Consider the following 22,766-nt stretch of genomic DNA (forward strand, 5'->3'; position numbering starts at 1 on the left):
TGCATTTCATGGCATACTATGACACTGGTTATTTTCATTTTAAGTTGAACCTGATAATAACTCAACTTGAATATATCGTTGACCGGGTCATGGTGCCACTGAATCGAGTTTTTCCCAGTGCAACCACATTTGCCTTTATGGGAAGGCCTTTATTCGGCCCGTTGACAAGCCTCTGGTTGGTACCTCCAACGAGGGAAGGTTATGGGAATGCGGTACCCTGGCCCGGTATGCAGAGATAACCTTGTGTGCCCATTGTTGAGATTATGGTAATGTGTCCCCGTGTGGGACGTTTATGTTTTGGCCATGACGGTGGTCGTTGGTGTCTTTGGTAGACACGGGGCCACCCAGGACTAGCCTGATGGGGAATGAGTCGGAGTGGCCGGGAGAGTGTCATAGTAATGGAGGGATTTCGCCGGAATGCCATTGGTCCACCCCGAATAGGAGTGCGAGGCCATGGGTTCCGTGGTGTGGGTACAGTGCGCTACCTCTGCAAAGTGTTAATCTATCGATAGCCGAGTCAACGGTTACGGACACGCTCGAAAGTAGGCACACCATGGGTCAACGTTTAATAAATCTTGCACACTAAGTTATGAACTTTGCACTGTTGATGATGGCGGGAAGGTCATCTTGCTGTTTGAGACCAAGTGTTGGTCGTGGTTGTGATCGCCGGAAGAATCACCGTTTGAGACCAAATGTTGGTCGTGGTTGTGGTCGCTGGAAAGCTCACGAGGTATCCGTAATTAAGACCATGAGGTTGGTACGTTTGTGATCCAAGAGCGATCATCGTTGGTAAGCCAGTCCGAGGGACTTTTCTCACAAAAGCATGATCACAGCATGTTGGATGCATTCTTGTATTATTAATAATTGGTTAATTATCATGATATTGTTTATCATTATGTTTATGCTTGTTGTGAGCTTGCAAGTACATTCAATGTACTGACCTGGCGTGTCATGCCAGATTTCAGGAAAGACTCGTTGGAATGGAGTGTTGTCCGAGTCTAGATCGTGTCCACATCGGTGTCCCTGTGCTATGGAGTTCCGCTACGACGTTGTTCCGCTGTCATGTAGTTGTTATGATCGAGCCCCTTTATGTTCACTAAATAATGTACATATTGTTCAGCTGCACCGTGTGTGCCGCTTGGCCTCACCATCTGTTGTAATATAAACTTTGATCCGCTAGCGTCAATAAAGAGATTGTTTTCTGTACCAAGATGTTGTGTGTTGCCAGAAGACATGGTCTCTGGGCTGGCAATGCATGGTGAACCGGTTGCTCTGAGCCGGGGTGCCACAGCGGTGTGATCCTCGATACGGAGGGAGCGCTTCATGTTTCCATTGACTGTTATGACACCTCGTGGTCCGGGCATCTTGAGCTTGAGATAAGCATAGTGTGGCATCGCATTGAATCGAGCAAACGCGGTTTGTCCAAGCAGTGCGTGATAGCCACTGCGGAAGGGGACGATATCAAAGATTAACTCTTTGCTTCGTAAGTTGTCCGGAGATCCTAAGACGACCTCCAATGTGATTGAGCCCATGCAACGGGCCTCTACACCTGGTATAACTCCTTTAAAGGTAGTTTTGGTGGGCTTGATCCTTGATGGATCGATGCCCATTTTGTGCACTGTATCCTGATAGAGAAGGTTGAGGCTGCTTCCACCGTCCATGAGGACTCGTGTGAGGTGGAATCCACCAATTATTGGGTCGAGAATTAGTGCGGCTGAACCGCCATGACGGATACTGGTCGGATGGTCCCTGCGATCAAAGGTGATCGAGCAGGATGACCATGGGTTGAATTTTGGGGCGACTGGCTCTATCGCGTAGACGTCCCTGAGCGCGCGCTTGCGCTCCCCCTTGGGGATATGGGTAGCGTATATCATGTTCACCATTTTGACCTGAGGGGGAAACTTCTTCTGTCCCCCTGTGTTCAGTGGACGGGGCTCCTCGTCATCGTCCTCGCTTTGCAACCCCTTTTCCTTGTTCTCATCATTTAACTTGACGGCCTGCTTAAAGACCCAACAACTTTTGTTGGTTTTATTGGTTGGCTTATCGGGGGTGCCGTGTATCTGACACGGACGATCGAGCATGCGGTCCAAGCTGGATGAGCCTGGATTGTTCATTTTAAATGGCTTCTTCTGCTGGCCGCACTTGGAGCCACTGAATTAGGCGTTGACCGCAGTGTCATCGGTATTGTTATCGTTGCTTCGACGCTTGTGTCTGTTGCGTCGGGGCTTGCCATTGCTATTTCTGGCTTCGGAGGTGCCATGTTCGCTTGCATTGTTATTGCTACGGTCTAGCCAGCTATCTTCGCCCGCGCAAAAGCGGGTCATGAGTGTCGTGAGGGCTGCCATGGACTTCGACTTTTCCTAGCCGAGGTGTCGGGCGAGTCATTCATCGCGGGTGCTGTGTTTAAAGGCCGCTAGGGCTTCAGCATCCGGACAATCAACGATCTGGTTCTTTTTAGTTAACAACCTAGTCCAGAATTTCCTAGCTGACTCTCCGGGCTGTTGGACTATGTGACTTAGGTCATCGGCATCCGGAGGTCGGACGTATGTGCCTTGGAAGTTGTCGCAGAAGGCATCTTCCCGGTCCTCCCAGCTGCCAATGGAATTTTCAGGCAGGCTATTCAACCAGTGCCGAGCTGGCCCCTTGAGTTTTAGTGGGAGGTATTTGATGGCATGAAGATCATCACCGCAGGCCATATGAATATGGGGAAGAAAATCTTCAATCCATACCGGTGGGTTTGTTGTCCCATCAAATGATTCGATGTTCACGATTTTAAACCCTTCTAGGAATTCGTGCTCCATTACTTCATCAGTGAAGCAAAGGGGGTGTGCGGCGCCTCTATATCAGGCCACATCGCGACATAGCTCGGATGGAGTTCGTCTACGGTTATCGGCCCGGGCGTGATTATGCTTGTCAAATTCGGCTAGATGGCCGTCGTCATGTGTCGGGGCGTGCCCCCACGATCCGTAGATCGATCTGGTCTGTCCTGCTCTACTGTCTAGGTCCTGCCACATGTCATATGTATATTCCCGAGGTGTTTTATCTCTGCCTTTACGGCGAGGTGGGACAGGCTGGTGTTCGGCTTGAGTTGTCGCTTCGTCCCGGCCACGTGGTGGTCGATCAGCCGCATTACGCGCTGATGGTACGGGCTCAAGTGCCTCGTCATCGAATTGAGGTAGCAATTTGTGCTTCGCTTAACTTTTGGTTGGGCGCTCGAGGCCATATTCCTCGGCTGCCAGGACATTAGTCCATCTATCATTTAGCAGATCTTGATGAGCTTGAAGCTGCTGCTGCTTCTTTTTCAGGCTCCTTGCAGTGGCTATTAGCCGGCGCTTAAAGCGCTCCTGCTCGAGAGGTTCCTCGGGCACGATAAAATCCTCGTTGCCGAGGCTCACCTCATCCTCGGAGAGCGAAAGATAGTTACTGTCCTTCGAGCTTCGTTTACAACCTGTTCATCGGGGCTGACTCTCTCATCTTCCCATTCGTCCTGTTCGGAGGTTGGCTCAACGGGTCTTCATTGTCCTCGGCATCGTCTAGAGTATTGTTTTCTCATGTGCCTGTATTGCTGTCTTTTCCGCAGCGTGATTTAGAGCGGCGCCGCAGTCGTCGATGCTTTGGCTGTATCTCAGGAGGTTTATCATCGACTGGGTATTCTTTGTCATCGCCGTTAGCTTCTTTGGGTGTATCCACCATGTACACGTCATACGAAGAGGTGGTCGTCCAGCGTCCGGTAAACGGCGGGTTTTAGGCTTCCTCTTCTCCGGCATCGTCGTCCATACCATCGATGTTTTCAGAGTCGTAATCGAGCATGTCTGTTAAGTCCTCGATAGTGGCTATAAAGTGGTGGTGGGTGGGATGTTAAATTCCTTGCTCTCAGCCCCTAGTCCGGGCTGGGCATAGTTCGGACGTTGCTCCTCTGTAATGACAAGGGATCGCATTAAGTCCAAAGCCTCGCTTAAAGGTGAGGTTTGGCCCGAGAGAAGATAGACCGTGGAGTACGGTGAGAGGGAGACTCCTTGGCCGAACTTACACAGTGCTAACTCTGAGGATTCGGAGCCCGCATCCGGAGAAGGGTCTGGCTCCATGATGGCTGCCAGCGACACTACTTCCTCCTGCTCTCCCACAATGGGCTTAGTGGCTGCAGATAGTCCGCGAGCTCAGGGAGCCTGTCTTTGGACCTGTCCATATGCTCGGGATCTAAGGCCAGAGCGGAGATTGAGGGCGCGAATCCTTGGAATATCAAGTCTCCTCGGATATCAGCGACATAGTCCAGATTTCCAAAACTAATCTGGTGACCTGGGGCGTAGCTGTCGATCTGCTCTAGATGACCAAGCGAGTTGGCCCGCAGTGCGAAGCCATCGAACACAAAGATCTGGCCGGGGAGGAACCAGGGCAACTTTGTTGTAGATGATTGATGGAGCCATCGAACCTTCTAGTAACGACGCAGCGGAACTCTCAATGAAAGCACCAATGTCAGTGTCAAAACCGGCGGATCTCGGGTAGGGGGTCCCGAACTATGCGTCTAAGGTTGATGGTAACAGGAGGAAGGGGACATGATGTTTTACCCAGGTTCGGGCCCTCTTGATGGAGGTAATACCCTACGTCCTGCTTGATTGATATTGATGAGTATGAGGATTACAAGAGTTGATCTACCACGAGATCATAATGGCTAAAACCCTAGAAGTCTAGCCTGTATGATTGTGATTGCCTCTATGGACTAAACCCTCCGGTTTATATAGACACCGGAGGGGCCTAGGGTTGTAAAAAATCGGTTACAGAGAAAGGAATCTTCATATCCGAACGCCAGGCTTACCATCCACGCCAAGGAGAGTTCCATCTGGACACGAGAGAGAGTCTTCTGTCTTGTATCTTCATAGCCCATTAGTCCGGCCCATGCCACACAGGCCGGACGCCCGAGGACCCCTTAATCCAGGACTCCCTCAATCCCCTCTTTCTTCTAATGACCATCGGTATTTTACTCAAAACTATTTTTTTATTCATCACATACTATGAGTTTTGCTTGGAGCATCTTGTATGATATGAGTCTTTTCTTTTTTTCTTTTTGTTTTAAGTCATGAATCCTTTGTGGACACACCTATTTTAGAGAGCCAAAATTATGCTATGACTTACTAGAATTGCTCTCTTTGCTTCACTTCAATCTTTATGAGCTGTGGAATTGCTCTAGTGCTTCACTTATATATTTTTGAGCACAGTGTGCTTTAGTATTTTTAAGAAAGTCTCTCTTGCTTCACTTAAATTATTTTGAGAGAAAGAAATATGATGCTCATGATCTTCACTTATATTTGTTTGAGCTTATCAAAAGCAACATATGAAAACTAGTCCCAAAGTGGTAGGTATCCAAAGAGGATATAATAAAAACTTTCATGAAGATCATTGGACAAAATAAACTTGATTCTTTACAGTAGTTTTGAGATATGATGATGTGATATGTGAGTCATGTTGATGAGTAATTATGCTTTAGTAAGAATATTGGTGTTAAGGTTTGTGATTCTCTATGCAAGCACGAAAGTCAATAGTTGTGCAATGAAATTACATCCTACTTGTGGTGCATTATTCGGTGTTAATTATGCTTAATGCTCGCTTACGAGATTTTTCGTTTCTTGGTTGGTCGCTTCTCAATCTTTTGCTAGCCTTCATTTTGCACTAAGTATGATCACTACTTGTGCATCCAAAATCCTTTAAACTAGTTTTGCCACATGAGTCCACTATGCCTACCTATATGCAGTATTCTTTTGACCTTCTAAGCAAATTTGTATGTGTCATCTCTAATTTTCAAAATAAATTTCTCTTTTGTGTGCTCGTACCGCTCATGAAACGGTAGGGGGTGGCTGATATATTTCCATGCTAGATATGTTATTCTCAAGATGAGTGTTTATTCACTTGTCATTGCACGAGAGTACGACAAAGGTATTAGGAATGCCCAATCCCAAAATGAAAAATGAATTTACTTTATGTTGTCAAATAATAAATTCCTTGGAAAGTGTTGGTATGGAAGCCTCCCGTGGATACGGCTAGCCATGGAAAGTGAAAGTATGGTTGAAAAAGCAATAAGCTTTAATTTCTGTTTGGGAACCGCCTATGATATATCTAGCATGGAAAGTATTGGGAACTACTCGATCGTTTTCGTTGATAGAAAAGCATGCCTCCCAAAATGTTTTTATCTCTATCTTTTTCGCTTTGAGCTCTAGCACCTCTACAAATCCCTACTTCCCTCTGCAAAGGGCGTTTCTTTTACTTTATGCAATCTTTATTTTTATTTGAGTCTCCATCTTATCTTATAAAGCACCAACTAAGGGGCATTATGATCGTACTTGAGCATTGGATGTAGCTAATATGCGAATGTGTTTCATGAATGGATCAATGATTCAGCATAATGGGCTAGGGATAACTTATTTTAGCATTGATATTCTGAAAGACATGGTTGCTTGTTGATATGCTTCAGTATTGAAATTCTCATGTCAAAACTAGACTATTGCTTTGAACCATATAGAAGTCCAAATGTCCATGCTACAAAGAAAAGAATATGTGATGAAGATGTTAGGCACCATTCCACATCAAAAATTCTGCTTTTATCGTTTACCTACTCGAGGACGAGTAGGAATTAAGCTTGGGGATGCTGATACGTCTCCAACGTATATATAATTTTTTTATTGTTCCATGTTGTATTATTATCATTCTTGGATGTTCTACAATTATTTTATAGTCATTTTGTATCATTTTTTGGTACTAACCTATTGACATAGTGCCGAGTGCCAGTTGTTGTTTTCTGCTTGTTTTTTACATCACGGGAAAGCAATATCAAACAGAGTCCAAATGCAGTGAAAATTTTTGTGGAATGTTTACGGACCAGAAGACACCCAATGGGCCGGAGAAGCACCTGGGGGGTGCACCGAGGGGGGCACAACCCACCAGGGTGTGCCTGGGCCCCCAGGCGCGCCCAGGTGGGTTGTGCCCACCTCGGTGGCCTCCCGCACCACCTCTTTTCTCTATAAATACCCCAATATTCCAGAAACCCTAGGGTTGTCGACAAAAATCAATTCCAGCCGATGCAAGTTCCAGAACCACCAGATCCAATCTAGACACCATCATAGAGGGGTTCATCATGTCCATTGGTGCCTCTCCGATGATGCGTGAGTAGTTCATTGTAGACCTACGGGTCTGTAGTTAGTAGCTATATGGCTTCATCTCTCTCTTTTGATTCTCAATACAATGGTCTCTTGGAGATCCATATGATGTAACTCTTTTGCGGTGTGTTTATTGGGATCCAATGAACTTTGAGTTTATGCTCAGATCTATCTATCCATGAAAGTTATTTGAGTCTTCTTTGATCTCTTATATGCATGATTGCTTATAGCATCATATTTCTTCTCCGATATTTGGGTTATATTTGGCCAACTTGATCTATTTATCTTGCAATGGGAAGAGGTTCTTTGTGATGGGTTCAATCTTACAGTGCTTGATCCCAGTGACAGAAGGGGAAACGACACGTATGTATCGTTGCTATTAAGGATAACAAGATGGGGTCTACTTATACATAAATAGATCGTGTCTACACCATGTTATCATTCTTATTGCATTACTTTGTTTCTCCATGAACTTTATACACTAGATGCATGCTGGATAGCGGTCGATGTGTGGAGTAATAGTAGTAGATGTAGGCAGGAGTCGGTCTACTAATCTTGGACATGATGCCTATATAATGATCATTGCCTGGATATCATGAAGATTATTTTAAGTTTTATCAATTGGCCGACAGTAATTCATTTACCCACCGTTTGCTATTTTTCTCGAGAGAATCCACTAGTGAAATCTACGGCCACCGGGTCTCTTCTTTATTATATTTGCCTTCGCGATCTATTTTTATTTGCTTTTATTTTCAGATCTATTAAACCAAAAATACAAAAATACCATGCTGCAATTTATTCTTATTTATTTTATCCCGTGTTCCCGCGAGATCTATTTATCCAATCTATTGTAATTTTATCTATTTTTTACCCGTGAGGGATTCACAACCCCTCTCTTACGTCAGGTTGCAAGTATTTGTTCATTGTGTGCAGGAGTTGTTTACGTGGTGTTGCGTGGTTCTCCTACTGGTTCGATAACCTTGGTCTCATCACTGAGGGAAATACCTACCGTTGTTGTGCTGCATCATCCCATCCTCTTTGGGGAAATACAGACATAGTTCTACCAAACATCAAAGACTCAAATAACTTTCATGGATAAAAACATAGATCTTATCATAAAATCAATGTTCATCGGATCCCAACAAACACACCGCAAAAAGAGTTACATCAAATAGATCTCCAAGAGACCATTGTATTGAGAATCAAAAGAGAGAGAGAGAGAGAGGAAGCGATCTGAGAAAGAATAAGATATCATTATTCTCTTTAATAAACTTTTGTCTCGTAGCTACTAACTACGGACCCGTAGGTCTACAATGAACTACTCACGCATCATCGGAAAGGCACCAATGAGGATGATGAACCCCTCCGTGATGGTGTCTAGATTGGATCTGTGGTTTCTGGAACTTGCGGCGGCTGGAATTGTTTTCCGTCGACTACCCTAGGGTTTCTGGAATATTGGGGTTTTTATAGAGCAAAGAGGCGGTGCGGGAGGCCACCGAGGTGGGCACAACCCACCAGGGCGCGCATGGGCCCCCAGGCGCACCCAGGTGGGTTGTGCCCCCCTCGGGGCACCCCCTCTGGTACTTCTTTGGCCCATCGTGTGTCTTCTGGCCCAAAAAAATACTCCAAAAAGTTTCATTCCGTTTGGACTCCGTTTGGTATTGATTTTCTACGAAGTAAAAAACAAGCAAAAAACAACAACTGGCACTGGGCACTATGTCAATAGGTTAGTCCCAAAAAATGATATAAAGTTGCTATAAAATGATTGTAAAACATCCAAGAATGATAATATAACAGCATGGAACAACCAAAAATTATAGATATGTTGGATACGTATCAATCATCACTTGGTTACAATCTTTCGAAAACCCCATCGGGTGCCCCTAATGAATGTGGGTGATGTTGAACTAGGTCATCGCTTGATGAAGAAGTGGTGTACTGAAGCAAGTTTTGTGTGTGTATAAAAGATGGATCAGATTTGAGGTGTGTCAACCGTCCCAAGCAAACATGTACATCCACACTACCTCTTATGGGACGGGGCATTATTGATTACCTAGTCTGATACTAGCATGGTGCCCACATACTAGTGACTGGGGTGACGTGAGTTCACTCTCGGGACGGGGTCGTGCTTGGATAGGCGTCCATGACTGTTTTTAAAGGGCACCGGACACACCGTTGGTCTCTTCGTGTAGATGTGACATTGAATAGGGCAGAGTCCCAATATCTTTTATGATTATAACACGAAGGTTGTGTACCAACGAGTGGAATCTATGTTAGTGTCGCCTAGGGAAAGATAGTGGTCGGGTTCTTACCCCGAGTACTTGAGGTACTGCGGGTCGTGGATGACACGGAAGTTCCCCAGATCTTGTGGGTAAAGTGTAAAACCTCTACAGAGTGTCAAACTATTCGAATGGTCGTGTCCACGGTCAAGGAAAGTTGGGTGGTGCTACTTAAACTATTTCCGGAATTCTCTTACACACTCGGTTAAGTACTTTGTTTATGCAATTCGTGAGAAGTAGTGACAAGCTTGAGACTGAGTTGTGTATATCTCTTTCTCGATGTTGATGTCGGTAACCTCTTCATACATGTTCTAGACGCATTCCTGACACCATTAAGTATTGATCATACTTGCATAAGAATAACTATCTTACCACAGACATGCCAACATAGTGATATTACCATGCATACTTTACTCTGTTTCCATTCATGGGTTGCTTATGAGCACATTCAAACGTACTCACTGGCTTGTCCCTGGCTATTTGCTTGGCAGGCATGGAAGAGCAGGAATATGAGGAATAATTCTTCGGTGACGATCATGCGAACTAGGACTCTTTCCCAGTCAGAATGCATATTGGGTTAAGGCAGATGGCATGGGTTCTACTTATCGACGAAGATTTCCGCTGCTTGTGTTTTTATTGAAATTCAGTCCTTGAGGCTTTATCTATGTAATACTTGACCATAATGGTCATAATTCATGTAAGATTGTATGTATGGATGTAAGACTATTGATATTCATTATGTGTGTTCAGTGAGCATTGATCCTTGGGATCACTGTGCACATGTAATAGGTGGCTTCGACTGTGTAAGTCGGGGTCCCCATAGTCCTCTAATCGGTTTTAGCAAAATTTTAGTTACGTAGTTTACCAGTTTAACAAATAATACTAGCTACCTACGTCCACAACATAGGTGATGATTCTTGATGCTAGATTAAGATTCGGGGTGTGTGAGAGAAGAGACTTAATAAAAATCTCTAGCCCCACAGTAAACTTCATCAAATACATGTGACCCCCTAGAAGATCATCCATCTTCAGCACCCTCTTGTGTGCGCAATGGTTCACTATTCTTGACTATGATGAGGCCCAAAGAATTGTTAGAAGATTGTCGAGAGCAAAAGCCAATTGTTAGAACTTTGTGCAAAGCCTCATCATGTCGTCAATGAATTGAAACGAAGCAACACTCGAGGGAAGCGTAGGATGAACATCAAACCCTCACACCCACATGTGATCTAGATCACAAACTGCACCTACTCATATAACTTCTCATGATGCAACTATTGGGGAATGTAGTAGAAAACAAAAAAATCGCACCTAAGCACACCCAAGATCAATATGAAGATGCATAATGGGTTGGGATCACAATCGTTACCGTCATCGAGTTCCTTCAGAATAAAAATGATCCCGCGAACTACCCACGAGTAGTCCCTCGAACGAAAGACCGAAAGCAAGTCCTATCTACTTGGTTGCAAGCGTGCGGCCTTCACGATCCGACGGTGCTTCGTTGTCTAGAGTTAATCGTCATCGAAGAATTAGAGGGAGGAGATTAGAAATGCACTGGGCTTCTAATTTTGAGGATTAGAGGAACTAGACTAAGCTCTGATTAGTCAAATAGGACCAACTAGAACTAGGGCTAGATGAACTAGAGGAGGCTCTAAAACTTGTGTATAGAAAAGGTGCAAAACCTCTAGTATATATAGGTTAGGAGGAGAGGGAGGGGCGCCACACAAGGGGGAAAGTCCCCCCCCCCTTACGCCGGCCATTGGAAGGGGGAATCCCTTCCCAATTTGGCAAGCCTCCCCTCCTTCCAATAGGAAAGGGAGCACCACCCATATTGGACACTTGTGGCCCAATATACCTTCCACTGTTTGGCCGTTTAAGGCCCATTGATATTAAATTAAATATAAATGCCTTCTAACATTTACTAGAGCATATTATATATAATTTAACATCCCTAGTAACATTTTCCACCTATATATTAATTGTCGCTAATACCCGGTATTACCCGATACTCTCCGAAACCCTTGTAGTGACCCCGAAACGCCTTTGGATCCTATCAAACCTATTTCAAATATTTATGAAATAATTACACAAATATATTATCATCACTCCTGCATTACTAACACTCAGCAGATCTTGATTGCCTTAATCTTGTGACCCGTAGGTTCGGTGACTCATAGACATGAACGAAACCCCTTCATTCAATGATCGACATCGGGACCATGGACATCCATATCGATCCCTATGATCACAAGAATGATATTCGACTTAACCTTTGGTTATCATGTGATGTTCCTTTTGCTTTTCAAAACTTCAAAAAGACATTGTCCTCCTGAGTCATCAAATGCTTACTATACAGTTATCCTCGTTATCGGTTTTGTTCTTTCTTGTTGTTGTGTTTCGACATCTCGGTGACGTAGTCACCTGTTTTTGGCTAGATGATGATAGATGTCGAGAGGGCCCTAAGAATATCTCTCCATCATCGGAGGAGCAAATCCCACTCTCGAGCTATCTAGTCCCTTGCCAAACTTTTCGATGAGCCCATAAGTTATCATTATGATCACGATGTTACGCGTGACATTTAAGTAACCCCAAAGTCCATTGTACGGTAAGAAGTGACTACGATACTCTCATGGTCTAAGGAGTAAAATCACACGTTAACACTATGTGCTATTACAATTGATTACAGACGATATAAACTCAATTCATAACAGACAAGTATGGGTCGATTAAATATGATCATTCTTGTAATGTCATAATCTCAATGTTTTTAGGACTATCGTTACACTTAACGATATCCTAAGATCCAGAAAACATGATCATTAACAACACTTGAGCTAGTCCTAGAGGCAAGACTAGCACCCTTTTATTTTACTATTTACCATTCCACACGTGCATGAGTTTTTCACTGAATCGCATATTCCAGGATCATACCAGTTATAGCATAGAATATAAACTATATAATATGAATATGAAAATATAATGATACAAATATTATTACCTCTAGGGCATATTTTCAACAATGTACACATCTGAAATTTAACTATAATTGGCGTGTCCCATCTACAATTGTTTATAGGGAGCAAAACCCTATAGTTGCTATCTGTTAAAGGAACATTTTTCCTAGTTTTTCTTGCCATGTGCAAATGAAATTGTTGGCCAATTCATATGGTACCATGAAAGTATTTTGGCCAAGGAAAAAATATTCGTGGTAAAAAATTTAGTATTTTGACCATGGAAAACTTAGTAATTGAGCCTGGCTAATTTTAGTAATTGACCATGGCAATTTTTGTTATTTGGACCATGGAAAAAAATTATTTTTTTTACCATGAAAAATTTAGTAATTGACCATGGAAAATTTTAGTAATTGTCCATGGTTTTTTAGTTGGTCATGTTAAATTTATTAATTGACCATGGTAAATTTAGCTTATTAATCATGTCCATTTTCATAATTGACCATGGAAAATTTATTTTATACACCACGTCAATTTTAGTTTTATGTACCATGGCAAATTTAGTTTATTACTCATGGCAGAAAAATTCCTCTCATGACAATACTCACTTTTTTTTAACCAGGTCAATTTTAGTTGATGATTTTCTTACTTTTGAGCATCATGGAAATTGATTCATATGTAACTTAGTGATCTTACATCATTTTTGACATCAAGGTGGCAAAAATGACATTAAATTTTTCCATCATCATACACTTTCGCACATTTTTGTATTTAATGTTCTTTTTTCAACCATCATGGTAAGCATCATGTGTGCATCATGGCTAATTTACACCACTTTTGGCAAACACTTTTTGCCATGAGTAAAATACAGTGAAGATCCTAAAAGTATTGCAAGTGTGTCAAGTGAGTCCTAAATTTTTTAAATCGTTCATCGTGGGTCCTTTATGTGTATTTTACCAATGACTTTAGCACCTACTTGTCACACTTGAAATACTTTAAAACCCCATGGTGAACGACTTACACACATTTAGGACACGTGGTGAACGATTTCAAACTTTTAGGACCTACTTGACACACTTGGAATAAATTTAGGAGCTCCAGTGTATTATACTCTTTTGCCATTAATGCGTATTTTTAGGAGCATCACAAATTTCTTTCCTTTTGCTACTTGGCAAAATTACCATTCTTGTGATCACGGCAAATTTAGTTTATGGTCATGGCAGATACATTTTCATGCATCATGTCATTTTAAGTGTATGGAAAGTGGTTGTTACCATGACAATTTGTTTTTGGACCACTTCCAAAAATAATTTAAATGGCAAATTTATTTTTTTGTAACATGTCATTTTTACTTTTCTTGTTGGACCATGGCAAATGTTTATCCATTTCAATGCATTTTTATCTAGATCCATATGAACATGATGGTTGTTTTGTTATTTTGTCTTATGAAAATTTTGATTTATTTTTGTTTTGATATTTAAATTCACGTTCAAATACCAGTCTTAGGATTGCTACTTGTAGGAAGAAACTTAACATTGTTCAAATTCATGTTCAAAGAACCATAAAGCTGGGCCTCCTTTTTGGCTCAATTGTATCCACCAAGTTCCGTTTTCAACAACCTGAATGAGCGTAAAAATGACATGAAGGCCTGAAGGGGTGTTCGCGTTGGGGTAGTTCCCCATCGTTTCTCGTTCAATCCCTCCTCATAGTCAAAAATTCGCATGGCACTTAAGTGCAAGGGCACACACACACTTACATGGGCAAGCAGGTGTGTTGGTTCACGCCGTGATTTGTGCACTTGTGTGTACTGGAAATTATGAAAAAGCAATTGTAATTCATATGCTATGAATACATCTGAATACTGTCCAGTATACAAGTCGTTCTTCTACATATATGTCGTATGTACTGTTGTCTATTATTCTTCTTTTACTATGAGAGGACCTTATATGTTTACTTCCTTATTTCCTTCTCATCTCCTTCCTCCTGTCTCTGCATTCTTAATCTGGATGAACTCTTCTTTTTGTACATAACCACTATTCTTTCATTTTATCTCATCAAATGCTTTCTATTCCGTTCGGATTCACCTAATTTATTTGCTTTGTTTCTTCATCTATTGTTGGTATAGGCTCTTTCAGACCGGAGTTTGATGGATTAAGGTTGCAATTCAATAGGTAATTTATTCTGTTACTCCTTTTTTGCTACTATTCTTTCTTACTCACATAGGTCGTTCATATCCTTCATCTACTATTTTTGCTACTATTCTTGCTCGGTCCTGGAGAGGTTGGTTCCGACGATGGAGCATCGTGTGGGCCGGGAGATGTTGCTTACTCCTTCATTTTGCTGCTATACTTGCTCGGGCATGGAGAGGTTGGTTCCAGCGATGGAGCATCATGTGGACCACATCCACTAAGGTGACCCCCCCCCTCGCGCACTTCGTTGGATTGGGGCCGTTGTTGTGTGGCTTGATACAAAACAGCTTCAGCCAAAGCCCAAAGTGGGGTTCTATGTGGAAGAAGGCCTCGCAGAAGGTTATGTAGGTGGCCATGTGGAGGATGGAGTTGGGCACAAGATGATGGAATTGGAGCCCATAAAAGAATAATAGGCCCCGAAGAAAGGGGTGGATTGGGAAGCCGAGACCTCAGATGAGGTGAGAGACAAAGATGACTCGTTCACCCTCCTTAGGACTTGTGATCCTCGAAGCCGAGTAGATCTCATCCCCTACCAGGGCGAACGACATTTGACCATGCTTCGGGACGGAAGGTAGCCGCTCCCCTGGAGCTTGGTGATGTTTCCCATGGTGATGATGGAAGGCATCCACACACCTCTCTTGCTGGCGGCCTTCTCCTCAGTAGCCTGAGCAGCAGAACTCTTCCCCTTTTTAGCCATCTTCTTAAGGTTGCGGGATTGGGTTGAGAGGATCAAAGGTGGAGATGTGTCATAAGGCTCTGGGTGTTGGAACTCGAGAAGTCTTGGGCGCATTCCTTCCCTTTCTATAGTCTGGGTGAGGGCGAGGAAGCATGAGGTGAATTGGATGCATTCCTCCCTTTTCTATAGCCCAGTAAAAATGTCAAGAGATGCCATGCCGCATAGCTAATCTGCTAGTTCCCAATACGACATGCAGTATATGCGCGCGGATCAACGGATTTTGTTTATGATGTGCCAAAAATTCAGAGCACGATCCCTTTATCAATAAGACGTGCCAATGGAATTGGCCTCGAGCCGCAATAAATTCGGCTTAATGACTATTGATGGGACCTTTCGGTTCCACAATAAGTGGTGGCGCTTTAGTTCTCGGGCTAAAGCTGGCAGAGCCTGACCCAGTCAGACCACTGCTTTCACATAGAAATTCTTCATCGTTAAGCTAGAAGGGTCGTTGGAGTCAATACAGATATATCGTTCTTATAGGGAGCCTTGCTAAAAGATGCCCTATTACCTACAGTAAATCATTGCTTGGGTTTACACATGGATGCAGTAAAAGAAGGAGACGAAAATGAAAGGTTAACAAGGACTTTGGATCCCAGGAGTCCTCGGATATGGTGTCAAATTGGAAGAGAACTCACCTACGAAGCCAAAGACCCAAAGAAGTTGTCGCAAGGAGTCATTCATGGTCCTCAGCTTGAAGACTAGTTCAGGGGCTACTAATGGTGTCTTGGATTAGGGGTTACTCACCACGTCAGCCTACCATTGATGGGTTGGGCCGAGGACCACCGTCAACAGAAGAGTGGACCATGCAAGCTATATCCCTCAGCGTACTCAAGATGGAATCCTCTGAAGACTTGGCGCATACTTCAAGTCCTATTCAAATATTCAGCATGTTTTATCTCTAGATGAACTAACCATGTGTAACCCTAGGTACCCCTCGGTCCCTATATAAGCTGAGGGTTTTAGTCCGTGGCGGCAGGTTAGATTCATTCATACGATCTCGAGGTAGATCATCATGTACTTTGTACCCCATCAACAATCAATACAATACAAGCAGGACGTAGGGTTTTACCTCTTTGAGAGGGCCCGAACATGGGTAAATATCGTGTCTCTCTACTCCCTGTTACCATCAAGCCAAGATCACCATCTCAGGACCCCCTACCCGAGATCTGCCTGATTTAGCTCCAACTATTGGCCCGGGTGACCCTGCCACGAGGCCCGACGAGCGAGGCTGGGGATGATGGTGCTTATGTGGAGGGGAGGCGGGGGTGGGATGCACCGAACACTATGTGCGGGGATCCCTCTCGTAGCTCCGGAGGATGCAATGAGGGTGTTGTGGCTTCTCGCGGCGACGACGCTCATCGATGCCATCATCACGATCTCGATTGTGTTGGGTGGCTTATTTTTTTCGATGACAACAAGCATTATGCATCCCACTCATCTTTGCCATGTTTTCCCATCATTCTTCTATGTTCCCATGCCACTCTATTTTGTAGCACCATTTTTTTTGTTTGGTAATCACCATTGAGAACACATGAAAATTTGTTTTCAGATAAAATGCATACATCATATTAGGGAAACAATTTCGATTGGAGAACATTTTTAAGTTGTCATCATTTTTTGCCATGGCAAAAATTTGATGCTCAACATATATGCATGGTATTGAGTTTTTGCAATGGAAAAAATACCCTTTGTACAATTTTGTTCCCCTAATTATGCATGGTACTGAAAGTTGCCATGGCAACAAAATGGTGTTGTAAGGCTGATCGCAATTTTAGAAAAATGAAGTATAATATACACGGGAATATTTTAATACCTTTGTTCTATGGTTCATGGCAAATAGGGATAAAAACATGTACAAATTTGGTTTGACGACCCTGTAACATCCCAAATTTTTAATTTGGAATGTTATACATTAGGTCATCATGCATATCATATTTTATTTTGTTTTTGGTTTTGATCCTAGAAAATCCTAAGCAACTCAAGGACCCACGGAGAGAGTTGGGGATTTCGTTATTTACATATTTGAGTTTTCTCAAATTATGTAAACAGGATCGTTTGATTTTATTTATTTTATCATCAATTATTTCTATTACAAAAATATGAGAGAGGGAATAAAATGACTTTCCCAAAATATAGAAATATTGAGGATTTAATAAAAAAATCAAATAAGTTTTATTTCGGAGTTTTTCGGTATTTTTATTTGAATTTAGGAAAAATGCGCGTTTTTCAAAGTTGTAGTTTGGGCCCAGATAAATGTTCACTTTATCAGGCTTGATTTTAGAAACCCAGCAAAATTTATTTCGTGATTTTTGGAGTCCGTTTAGTATTTCTTTTTATTTTTCTTCCGAGCGGATTTAAAAAAAATGCAAACCGACTTCGGGCCGTACCCGGCCAGGACTCCCTGGCCCGGGGCCTTTATATAGCACCCGAAGGCCCGCGAGAGGAAAGCCCCACGAAACCCTAACCCTAGCCCCTGTCCGCCGCCGCCGCTGCCGCCGCCCGCCGCCGCCGGAGCGCGCCGCCAGAGGTTCGCCGCCGCCACCTCGTTTTTCGTGCAGTTTTTTAAAAAAAAATTGTTCGTCGTTTGTCTTTTTCGTCAGATTTTCCGCGGTTATTTTCTGATCGCGATTTCTGATCCGATTTTCATTTTAGTATAACTTTTCGCTCGTTTATCGGAATCAGGCGATCCAAGCGCCTGGAGTTTCGTCTCGAAACCCTCTTTGCAAATAATCAACTTAAACATGTTTTTGCTACAGTAAAATTTGCCCTAGATCCAGATTACTAGAACGAAGTTGTTTTCTTTCGCCGTTTGATTTCTTTTGCTTCGTTCGATTTGATTCTTTTTGCCAATCGGAGTTCTTAAGTTGAACTTTCTGGTTAGATCTTCAATTTGAGTTTTACCTATGCATTAGATAAGTACTTATTGTATGCTTGTTGTTTGTTTGCGATAGAATACCTGGAGTGCGCCGCCTGTTACTTCGAATCTCTAGGTTACGCGGATCATCAGCAAGGCAAGTAACACTTTGATCATACATTTTTCTACAACCCAGTTTTATTGCATTAGATCAATCCTCACACATTGCATGATTAGGATCTAATTAAATTATGGGATGGGAAGTAGATGAGGTAGTACCTATTACCTGTTTATTATCAAACCTTTGGGAGTTACTTCTACGTTTGCTTATTATGCCATGCTATGCTAGTAGACGTGGATTGGGTGAGTGATATCCATGACAGATGTGAGATTGTTAATTAATGGTTTATCTAAGGTGGCAACCTAACACACATCTGGGTGGATTGAGGCACCTGGGTATTCCAGACTTGCCTGTTTTCTTTTGGACCGCACCCAGGCTCAAAGGGATCATGATTATTCATACTAGAAACTTCCGTGTGCAGCCACAAGCCTATTATGGGCTCTAGCATAGTTGACTAAGTCGTGCGAACTCTTACAGTGGTAGACTAGCAGATGTAGGGGATGTAGGTGGTACGGTCTACCCGATCGTAAGGTGCTAGCGCTTCTGAAAGACTATGTCTCGGTCATCCGTCTTCTCAAACACCATGTAGTGCGAGAAACCAAACGGAGGCGATCGAGTCTTGTGGGGAAAAGTGCGCAAACCTCTGCAGAGTGTAATAAACTAATCATGGTTAGCCGTGTCCCCGGTTATGGACATCTTGAGTATCTAGTACCTGGATTATCATGTGAATCTCAACATGTTACTCTAAATTAATTTTGATGGGTTTTAATGATGTTACTTAATTGGGATTGAGAATGCTGTCAACCATTCTCAATGTTTCACAACCACCATGATAGTAATTAAATTTATTCCTTTGAAGTAGGGAAAAATTGGCTTTACGCAAAAACTAAACCATAGAGCTTTCCACCAGCCAAATATGCATATAGTATAGTTGTTGCATTCCATTACTCTCTATGTGGTTACCTTGCCAGCATATTCCATGTGCTGACCCGTTTCGGGCTGCAACGTTAATGTTGCAGACTTTTCAGACGACGATTAAGGAGTTTTAGGTCGTGGTTCTATACTCAATGATGCCGTTGGAGTTGATGGACTCACTTATCTTCCAAGCCTTCCGCTGTTATCGTCACTAGATGGCCTTAAGCCATATTTATTGTTTTAAGTTCTCTTTTGAGACACTCGATGTAATAAGTGTGTGATTGCTACTCTGCTATAAATCCTCCGAGTACTGTGTGGTGTCAGCATTACTGATCCAGGGATGACACCGGAGCACAGAGATCAGACTGTTTGAGGTCTGGTCGCTACAGAGATGGTATCAGAGCACACGCTGACTGTAGGACACGAACACTAAGCTAAAGACCTAGATCACTCTCTTCTCTTCTGACTTCTCATCTTTTCTACTCTTTAGGATGGCGGATGCAAGGAACAAGTTCACACAACCGGATGAAGATACACCCTTTGGACGCCACTTGAAGGAAGTCACTAGATACCTGAACATAGGAATACCAAGCTTCACGGGAACCTACAACGCCACCTTACCTGAAGAAGAGCGCTGGATGATTCAAGTTCAAATTCCAGGAAGGACGTTCATGCCAGTCACTGAGCCCATAGAGTTTTCTTTTGATGCACCAACTTGAAGTCTAGGAAAGAGCATGGCAGCTCACATCGCCATGGGATGCATTGGAGAAGTCTACCGTAAGGATCTTCAGGATACTATCTACCAGATTTGTGGACGCCGAGATGAACACTGGGAGATGATCAGCACCAGGAAAGATAGATCAATAGCATCTTTTATTCAGGAGTTAAACCAGCACATTCGACAACAGGAGAATCAGATGTGCGCCGACATGATAGATCTGAAGAAGGCTAAGACTAGAATCAAGGAACTGGAGGAAGAACTCAAGGCTACACGCGAAGGTTATGAAAAAGAAATTGAAGCATTGGTGGATAAGAATGCCGACCTAACTATGAAGATTGGAATATTTATGGGAGGCCCGACACTAGTAGATGAAGACGAAGAACCCAAGGAGATTAGCCCAGAAGACTACATCATCATTGACGCCACCGACTCGGAACAAGATAGTAGTGACGATGACTATGTGGATGAAGCAGGAGCGGACATCATGGAGTCTACAACCGTAGAATATTTCTAGTAGACCACCTCATCAGTAGTAGTAGTAGTCCACCATGTAAATATAGTAGTCCGAGCACTTTTGCGATAGTTAGATCGATTGTATGCCTTGTTTGTTGGATTGAAGTGAATTGTGTGCTTTTGCCTCATGTGCATATGGGTAGTGTTTTCCCTTTAGATCCCCTCTATTCTTATATCTCATCTTTTCTAAACCCTCAGATGCCTCCGAGACGTGACCCCGGATTTGTCTTTCCGCCGGAGCTCACCCAGTTGATCCAGCAGCAGAACACCTTGATGCAGTTGCTAGTTCAGAATCAGAATCAGGGGAACAACAACAACAACCCACCACCACCACCACCTGTTGACCACTTAGCTCGTTTTCTTAGGCTAAATCCGCCGGTGTTTTCCAGTAGCACCGAGCCGATTGTAGCAGATGATTGGCTCCGCAAGATAGCTAGGGAGTTGACCAAAGCAGGATGCACAGATGTGGAGAAGGTGAAGTTTGCCGCACATCAGTTAGAAGGACCCGCAGCATCTTGGTGGGAGAATTTCACAGCCACCTTCCCAGTCGACACTGTCACATGGGACCAGTTTCAGCAAGCTTTTCGCACCGCCCATGTTTCAGCAGGAGCAATGGCCATGAAGAAGCGTGAGTTTCGTAACTTGCGCCAAGGAGGACGGACAGTTGGCTAGTATGTGGAGGAGTTTAGTAAGCTAGCATGTTACGCCCCAGATGACGTTGCTACGGATGCAGCTAAGCAGGAGAAATTCCTGGAAGGACTGAATGATGAGTTGAGCATGCAGTTGATGGTAGCCACCTTCAACAACTACCAGGAGTTGGTAGATCGTGCTCTTATGATTGAAGGGAAGCATCAGCAAATTGAGAACCGCAAGAGGAAGTATGGACAAGGAAAGTATAATTCAGGAGCTCAGCAGAAGCCTCGTTTTACCCCTAGACCTGGAGGACATTTTTAGCATACCCATGGAGTAGGTAGCTCGCACAGTCACAATGGCACCAAGAATGGTAATGGGAATGGAGGAAGTAATGGACAGAACTGCAGCACCCCATCGACCCCAGCCAAGAAGGATTTGAGCCACGTCACTTGCTATAAGTGTTCGAAGCCAGGACATTTTGCAAATGAATGTCCTGAAGGCTAAAACGGCAATGGAAGTTCTGGGAAGAAGCCGAACCCTTTCAACAGGGGACAGGTGAACCACGTTAGCGTGGAGGAGGTTGAAGCTCAGCCCGATGCAGTAATAGGTAAGTTTTTGGTTAAGTCATTTACTGCACTCGTTCTTTTTGACACTGGTGCATCGCATTCGTACATATCAAGGGGATTTGTGGATAAGTATAACCTACCAACCCAAGCCCTTAGGTCACCCATGTTAGTAACCTCGCCAGGAGCAGAGTATGTGGCAAGTTTATGGTGTGATCAGTTACCATTAAGGATTGGTAACTATGTTTTTCCCTGAGACCTAATAGTATTGGAATCTCAAGGATTGGATGTGATATTAGGCATGGATTGGTTATCAAAGTATAAAGGGAATATTGAGTGTACTAGTAAGTCAATTTTGCTTACCACACCAGAAGGGAGAAGGATCAAGTATGTATCCCGGCATGTACCAAAAAGGACACAAGTGAATTGCCTAACAGGAGTTGTGCAGGAGGAAGTACCAGTGGTAAAGGATTTTCCAGATGTATTTCCCGAAGAGTTGCCAGGCATGCCACCGGATAGAGACATTGAGTTTTTTATTGAGCTTTTGCCAGGCACTGGGCCAATATCGAAGAGACCATATAGGATGCCAGCAAAAGATTTGGTGGAAATTAAGAAGCAGATTAAGGAGTTACTGGATAAGGGATATATTCGCCCAAGTTTTTCGCTTTGGGGATCACCAGTACTTCTAGTGGAGAAGAAGGATGGATCGTTAAGGATGGTTGTTGATTATCGAGGATTGAATGAAGTAACGATCAAGAACAAGTACCCACTACCAATGATCAACGATCTGTTTGCTCGATTGCAAGGAGCTAAAGTGTTTTCCAAGATTGACTTATGATCAGGATACCACCAGTTGAAGATTCGAGAATAGGATATTCCTAAGACAGCATTCACCACAAGATATGGACTATATGAGTATACCGTTATGTCATTTGGACTAACTAACGCGCCTGCCTATTTTATGAACATGATGGACAAAGTGTTTATGGAGTTTTTGGATAAGTTCGTCATAGTGTTCATTGATGATATCCTGGTTTATTCGAAGAATGAAGAGGAGCATAAGGAGCATTTGCGTTTGGTACTTGGAAAGCTCAGAGAACATCAGTTATATGCCAAATTCAGCAAATGTGAGTTTTGGGTTGAAGGAAG

Source organism: Triticum urartu, chromosome 3 (genome assembly GCF_003073215.2).
Source record: "Triticum urartu cultivar G1812 chromosome 3, Tu2.1, whole genome shotgun sequence".
Taxonomy (NCBI): Eukaryota; Viridiplantae; Streptophyta; class Magnoliopsida; order Poales; family Poaceae; genus Triticum; species Triticum urartu.